The sequence below is a fragment of the Vicia villosa genome, linkage group LG4 (assembly GCF_029867415.1).
Source record: "Vicia villosa cultivar HV-30 ecotype Madison, WI linkage group LG4, Vvil1.0, whole genome shotgun sequence".
Taxonomy (NCBI): Eukaryota; Viridiplantae; Streptophyta; class Magnoliopsida; order Fabales; family Fabaceae; genus Vicia; species Vicia villosa.
In genome coordinates, this window is record NC_081183.1 from 13,063,757 (window position 1) to 13,073,057 (window position 9,301).

Below are 9,301 nucleotides of genomic sequence, written 5' to 3' on the forward strand. Positions count from 1 at the left end.
TCTTGATTATGGTAGAAAACTTTGAGCATCCCTAAAGCTTTTATATTATTTAAATAAAATATTTAAATACATTTAATTTCAATTATTTCCTACATTTATAAATATTAGTTTTTTTAACTATGGTGGTTTTTCTTAATTTAGTCAAAGTTTCTATTTATAAAAAAAAGTTTAATATTGAACTACTTACATTTTAAGTAAGTATATACATATAATAGTCATTATAACAATGGGAAATTTTATCCATGTAAGTTTTTTTAAAAGATAAACATAAAAATTTGTGTATAAATAAGCACTTGTGGTTTAACATTCTACATAAAAATATATTCAATTATATCGTTTTTCAAAAAAACACTATATTTTGAGTTATAATGGATGGTTCATTGAAAATGACTTTAAAGTTTATTTTGATGTTTGTTGCTATTATGATGATTATAATGGGAAGTGCTTTTGCAGCGGAAGCAGAAAAAAGTGTTGGCACTAATCAAGCACCAGTCCCAGCTTGCTATTTGCTATGCGCATTTAATAAGCAATGTTGTCCTCCAGCTCCTAAACTCTAAAATTGTGTTCTTGTTTAAATAAGTCCCAATAATACTGTCGAGTTTGAGAAAAATTCGACTCATGTAATAATTTAATAACATAAATAAATAAAACATTTGATATCCTTTTATCTTTTTATTTTTCGTTATTAGTGAAAAGAATATGAGTCCTTAAATTTTATTTTAATATGTTGCTGTTATCATAAGTTTGTTGATTTGCTTTTATAATTAGGGAAATTTAACTGGGTACTATTTTATTCAGTAAAGCATTATTATTGTGGCAATAATTTTTTTGGCATTTTTGAAATAATTGGATTTGATTACGACATAAGTGATAGCCATCACGATACTAATTGCAAAGATTGTCCTTTTAATTTTAAACAAACATTGTAAAGTCTGATAATTAATTTTTATGATTTTGATAAGTTAGAATCGTATTACACCAAGTGTTAAATTGGTACCGAGATCATCCATAAGTGTCTAGGTGACACATTAATACATGTACAACCAAATTTTTTACATGAAAATCAGTACATGAATATCATAATATGTCTATACAAATACAACAGAGTAATACAATCCAACGGAAAACATAGAAACAACAACATCACCGGGTCTTAAGGCCATTTTACCCTTACCCTTATCTTTCCTCGAACTACATACAAATATATAACATGAATGGGGTAAAATATAACATCTTAGTGAAGTTCTCTATCTTATGGGTCCACTTGACTCTAAAGGGGTTCATACATTGCAATTTCCATGATATGAATTTCTTTACTTTGTACATCAACAGAGTATCGGGCACGAGATTGCATCAATCTTATTGCTTGTGTCATTATCATAAACAGGGTTCACATAACCCACTATCTACTTGGAGAGATTACAGATAATCACATGATACGTCTTTCCCGAATCACAACCCTTCACTTGGGTTTGAGTTTGCTCACTGACATATCATGAAATAATGGATGTTTATCCTCATTCACATCCTATCAAATGAGTTTGAGTTCACGTCACACGCCATCCCTGAACAAGGAAAATCTTTCCCAGGTCACAAATTCTCACATGGTTCTGAGATGGGTCACATAGGTTCCATAATCTATATAGGACATCTTTACTTGGTCACAACTTCTCACATAGTTCTAAATCCGGGTCACGGAGGTACACCAGCTAAACAATATTTCCTTGGTAACAAAACTCACATAAGCCCGAGTTTAAGTCACAAACACGAATACAATTCACTCCCGATTAGGGTAGAAAGGTTCGGGCATCCCTAAAGCCTTGATGTTCCTCACACAAGTCTAATTTGGTTTCATTCAAACCAATTATTTGAAACACGTATCTACTAGGGTATCTTTCATGTCTGAATATCTCACCTTGAGGTTAATTTCCTTTTAAACCTTTGTTTACCTCAAATTCTTCTATTCACAAACTAGTGTTTGCATATTTCGATATTAATCAACTAGGGTTCATAAATCAATCAATTAGAGTTTAAGCTTTTGATGTTGTTGGATCTGCTACGTGAATTGATCCCTTTGGTTACCATGATTTTCGATTCCTTGTTCTAGTTCTACATTTTGGGCTCAAGTTCCATTTGGTATTTCAAGACCTCTACGTTGCTCTGCCATAAACCTAATTGTCACGTAGATAGAAGTCAAGGTGATCAGACCTAACACTATATAATATGACAATCAGAAGTATAATGGAAAACATTCACATGAGGCACAAAAGAAATTACTTATGATGATTCATAGTTGGGTTGAGAATGAACCTACTTTGATACCTACTCTAACACCTAAACTTAATAATGTATAGAATCATATTATATCAAGTGTTAAACTTGTATTGAAAACATCCATAAGTGTCTAGTTAACACATTAATACATGTACAACCAAATTTTTACATTAAAATTGATACATTATATCAAAATATATCTATACAATTACTACAGAGTATACATAACATTGGAAAACAAAGAAGAAACAACATCATAGGGTGTTCAAGTCATCTTACCCTTACCCTTATCTTTCCTCAAACTGACGGAAAAATTTCCTAGATGAATGGGGATGAGATACTACATCTTAATTAAATTCCCTATCTTATGGGTCTACTCGGCTCAAAAGGGGTTCATATCCTAAACTTTCCGTAGTATATCTTTCTTTACTTTGTACATCGACAAAGCTTCGGGCAAGACATCACAACAATCTCATACTTTGTGTGAATATCGTAAGCATGGTTCACATACCAACCAACCTGCCTCAGGAGATCACAATTAATCACACAGTGAGTCAACCCCGATAACAACCTCTCATATAGGTGTAAGTTCGACTCAGAGACAAATCATGAAATTAGGGATGCCTTTCCCCGATCGATCTCTGATATCTGTCTAAGTTCGAGTCACGGACTTTCCCCGAACAAGGAACATCTTTCTCTAGTGTTGACTTGTCACATGATTCCAACTTGGGTCAAGAAGGTTCCACTAGATATAAGGGATTTCTTTCCCGAGTCAAAAACTCTCACATATGTTAGAGTTTGGGCCGATAAGGTCCACTAGCTAAAAAAACATCCTTCCCTGATCACAACTTCACATAAGCGTCATTTTGGGTCAAATACTTGTATACCATTCGTTCTCGATTATGGTAGAAAACTCACGACTTTCCTAAAGCTTTTATATTATTTATGTTGATGCTCTGTCTGTCCTGTATTATTGTCTAATGTTTGGCTAAAACATATAATAGCAGCAAATGATCAAGATGTGAATCTTGCAAGTTTATAAAGAACAAAAAAAGTACAAGCAAGATGTTAGATGGAATGTCATGACATCAACTCATGACATCGCGCCTGCAGAACTAGAGGGAAGATTCAGTTTGTACTTAACAGATACAGAATATTCTATGTGAATATTATGTTATCCTATGTGGCGCATATTTAAAGGTCAAAAGAATAATTGAAGAATCAGACCAGAAGATTGAAGATTCAGGAAGAATCAGATTAGAAGATTGGATTCAACAGTTTCTAATTTAGGAAACTCAGGATTGAAAGACCTTATTTGTAGCAGAATATTTTCTACATATTTGTAACAGCAAAGTGCTGTGATTTGTAAGCCCAAGTCCAATTGGGATCAGGTTATAAATAAGAAACTCTTGTAACCTAGTTAAAATAGAAAACCTAGTTTTAACGATGTAATCATTAAGGTTTCTATAGGTAGACCACCCAGGTTGTGGGATGGCTGCCTTGTCCTTCTCGAAACCTGTAGGTTAGAGAAGTGATTGTCCTCACTCGAAACCTGTAGGTAAGAGTTGAGTATTGTACGCTTGATTGAAGCTGTGAAGCAGATCAAGTATGTGTTCATTGTTAATTGTGTAAATAGCTGTTGCAGGGTTGTAACAGTTAGGTATCACCAGGGAGTGAGCAGAGGTTTTCTTATCTTGGATGGAGTTCTGAGATAGAGATTGCATTGGGTAGTGACTAGGTAAACCAGAGGTTGTTTATCTGTAAACCAGAGGTTGTTTATATAAAATAGTACTACTGATAGTGGAATCTTCTTCCTGGCTTGGTAGCCCCCAGAGTAGGTAGTTAGACCGAACTGGGTTAACAATTAACTGTGTTATTTATCTTCTGCATTGTTTGTTCAGTTATGAATGTTATGACTTTGTCTATAACATCAGGATCATAAGTGTTAGCTATTACTTTACAGAACCATGTAAAAATTATAATCTGGTTATGTATGCAGAACATGTGTGATCCCAGGTCTCATTGACTCTTTCCTAAGAGTAATTAAATAATGAGGGATCCTTGTATTCTGTTTGTGCAGCATTAATAACAGATCAAATGTCTTGACATCGGGATTGACATCCGAGTCTGTCATACCAGAATTTTCAATTTAAATAAAAAAATTTAAATACATTGAATTTCAGTTATTTCCTACATTTATAAATATTACTTTTTTTAATTATGGTGGTTTTTCTTAATTTAGTCAAAGTTTCTATTTATAAAAAAAAAGTTTAATATTGAACTACTTACATTTTAAGTAAGTATATACATATAATAGCCATTATAACAATGGGAAATTTTATCCATGTAAGTTTTTTTAAAAGATAAACATAAAAATTTGTGTATAAATAAGCACTTGTGGTTTAACATTCTACATAAAAATATATCCAATTATATCTTTTTTCAAAAACACACTATATTTTGAGTTATAATGGAAGGTTATTAAAAATGACTTTAAAGTTTGTTTTGATGTTTGTTGCTATTATGATGGTTATAATGGGAATTGCTTTTGCAGCGGAAGCAGAAAAAAGTGTTGGCACTAATCAAGCAGCAGTCCCAGCTTGCTATTTGCTATGCGCATTTAATAAGCAATGTTGTCCTCCAGCTCCTAAACTCTAAAATTGTGTTCTTGTTTAAATAAGTTCCAATAATACTGTTGAGTTTGAGAAAAATTCGACTCATGTAATAATTTAATAACATGAACAAATAAAACATTTTATTTCCTTTTATCTTTTTATTTGTGAAAAGAATATGATTCCTTAAATTTTATTTTAATATGTTGCTGTTATTATAAGTTTGTTGATTTGCTTTTATAATTAGAGAAATTTAATAGGGTGCTATTTTATTCAGTAATGCATTATTTTTGTGGCAATAATTTTTTTAGCATTTTTGAAATAATTTGATTAGATTACCACATAAGTGATAGCCATCACGATACTAATTGGAAAGATTGTCCTTTTAATTTTAAACAAACATTGTAAAGTCTGATAATTAATTTTAATGATTTTGATAATTTAGAATCAGATGGAAAGGAACAAAATATATATATATATATATATATATATATATATATATATGTATATATATATATATATATATGTATATATATATATATATGTATATGTATATATATATATATGTATATATATATATATATATATGTATATATATATATATATGTATATATATATATATGTATATATATATATATATATATATATATATATATATGTATATATATATATATATGTATATATATATATATATATATATATATATATATATATATATATATATATATATATATATATATATATATATATATATAAAAATCAAGTTCATCACTTATTAGTGTATTTCATACCCTCTAATTTGTACGAAATAAGAATTTTGTTTCACTCAATCATAAAATATCTAAACATTGGAATATTATTTTTACTCCGCTATGTTACATGCCACTTCCATCGATTCCACCTTGTTTCATTGTGCTACATTCATCTAACAATATTCAAACATAACCTAATGACACATTTGATTCATAAAAATGGCAAAAATAATACATCACAAACCTTTATGGCCTGAATAATTTTGATCTTTTTAGATTTTAGATGGACAATATAATAACCAAAAATAAATTTTGGTAAAATTTATGAAATTTCTTTGAAGAAAGTTATCAAAAAAAAAAAAATTTTATTATTATACGGTTGTTTCATTTTTGTTTTGAAATAGAGATAATCCAAAGTTATATATTACTATAAAATATGCTTAAATAAATTCATTTGAAACTTATCTCATTTTAAAATTATTTTTAATATATTTATTAAAGTTATCCTTTTTTTAATTAAAAAAGATATTTAATATTTTTAACTTGTGTTTTAAAATATACAGATTTTTCTAAAAATTTAAATATTCTTAAGTTTGTTTTGATTTTTTTTTTTTAATTTTTAAAGGGTCTTGTATTTTTTTACAATTTTTTTTTTTTGTATTTATACATAATTCAAATATATATTTGATAAGCAAAGACAATTATTTAAGGAATATTTTAATAAAATCCTCAAAGTTAAATGTAATAATGTTACTATTGTTTTTATTATAAATATTGAAATATTGTAAGAAAATTATATGGATTAAAATTTTAATTTAATTTTCTCTAAACGCATATATATTATATTAAAAAAAGAGGGAATAAAATAAGATCCAAAAAAGAACACACATTGGAACAAGCTACATGCATAAGTGTTACCAATCCAACCGTAACACCCTAACAAAATACTGCTTAGAATCGCATTACATCAATTGTTAAATGGGTACTGAGAACATCAATAAGTGTCTAGGTTACACATTAATACATGTACAACCAAATTTTTACATGAAAATCAGTACATGAATATCAAAATATGTCTATACAAATACAACAGACTAATACAGTCCAACGGAAAACAAAGAAACAACAACATCACCGGGTCTTAAGGCCATTTTACCCTTACCCTTATCTTTCCTCGAACTACCTACAAATATATAACATGAATGGGGTAAGATATTACATCACAGTGAAGTACCCTATCTTATGGGTCCACTTGGCTCTAAAGGGGTTCATACCTTGTAATTTCCATGATATGAACTTCTTTACTTTGTACATCAACAAAGTATCGGGCACGAGATTGCATCAATTTTATTGCTTGTGTCATTATCATAAACAGGGTTCACATAACCCACTATCTACTTGGAGAGATTACAGATAATCACATGATACGTCTTTCCCCAATCACAACCTCTCACTTGGGTTTGATTTTGCTCACTGACATATCATGAAATAATGGATGCTTATCCTCATTCACAACCTATCAAATGAGTTTGAGTTCAGGTCACGTGCCATCCCTAAACAAGGAATATCTTTCCCCGATCATTAATTCTCACATGGTTCTGAGATGGGTCACATAGGTTCCACAATCTATGTAGGACATCTTTACTTGGTCACAACTTCTCGCATAGTTCTAAATTCGGGTCATTGATGTACACCAGCTAAACAATGTTTCCTTGGTAACAAAACTCACATAAGCCCGAGTTCAAGTCACAAACAGTAATAACATTCACTCCTTATTAGGGTAGAAAACTCTGGGCATCCCTAAAGCCTTGATGTTCCTCACACAAGTCTAATTTTGTTTCATTCAAACCGATTATTTGAAACACGTATCTTTCGTGTCTGAATATCTCTCCTTGAGGTTAATTTCCTTTTAAACCTTTGTTTACCCTACATACTTTAACTGACAAAATAGTGTTTGCATATTTCGATATTAATCAACTAGGGTTCAGAAATCAATCAATTAGAGTTTAAGCTTTTGATGTTGTTATCTGCTACGTGAATTGGTCCCTTTGGTTACCATGATTTTCGATTCCTTGTTCTAGTTCTACATTTTGGGCTCAAGTTTTATTTGGTATTTCAAGAACTCTGCATTACTCTGCCATAAACCTAATTCTCACGCAGATAGAAGTCAAGGTGATCAAGCCTAACACTATATGATATGACAATTAGAAGTATAATGGAAAACATTCACATGAGGCATAAAAGAAATTACTTATATTGATTCATAGTTGGGTTGAGACTCAACCTACTTTGATACCTACTCTAACACCTAAACTTAATAATGTATAGAATCATATTATATCAAGTGTTAAACTTGTATTGAAGACATCCATAAGTGTCTAGTTAACACATTAATACATGTACAACCAAATTTTTACATTAAAATCAATACATTATATCAAAATATATCTATACAAATACTACAGAGTATACATAAAATTGGAAAACAAAGAAGAAACAACATCATAGGGTGTTCAATTCATCTTACCCATACCCTTATCTTTCCTCAAACTGACTGAAAATATCCTAGATGAATGGGGATGAGATACTACATCTTAATGAAATTCCCTATCTTATGGGTCTACTCGGCTCAAAAGGGGTTCATATCCTAAACTTTCCATAGTATATCTTTCTTTACTTGGTACATCGACAAAGCTTCGGGGAAGAGATCACAACAATCTCATACTTTGTGTGAATATCGTAAACATGGCTCACATAACAACCAACCTTCCCCGATAACAACCTCTCATATAGGTGTAAGTTCGACTCACATACATATCATGAAATTAGGGATGCCTTTCCCCGATCGATCTCTCATATCAATCTAAGTTTGAGTTACGGACTTTCCCCCAACAAGGAACATCTTTCTTTAGTCATGACTTGTCACATGATTCCAACTTGGGTCACGGAGGTTCTACTAGATATAAGGGAATTCTTTCCCAAGTCAAAAACTCTCATATATGTCAGAGATTGGGCCACAAAGGTCCACTAGCTAAAAAACATCCTTCCCTGATCACGGCTTCACATAAGCGTCATTTCGGGTCACATACTTGTATACCATTCATTCTCAATCATGGTAGAAAACTCTGAGCATCCCTAAAGCTTTTATATTATTTAAATAAAATATTTTAAATACATTGAATTTCAATTATTTCCTACATTAATAAATATTAGTTTTATTAACTATGGTGGTTTTTCTTAATTTAGTCAAAGTTTCTATTTATAAAAAAAAGTTTAATATTGAACTACTTACATTTTAAGTAAGTATATACATATAATAAGCATTTGTGAAATTTTAACAATGTGTATTTTAACAATATATATATAAATCAAGTTCATCACTTATTAGTGTATTTCTTACCCTCTAATTTGTACGAAATAAGAACTTTGTTTCACTCAATCATAAAATATCTAAATATTGGAATATTATTTTTACTCCGCTATGTTACATGCCACTTCCATCGATTCCACCTTGTTTCATTGTGCTACACTCATCTAACAAAATTCAAACATGGCCTAATGACGCATTTGATTCATAAGAATGGCAAAAATAATACTTGACAAACCTTTATGACCTGAATAATTTTGATCTTTTTAGATTTTAGATGGACAAGAAAATAACAA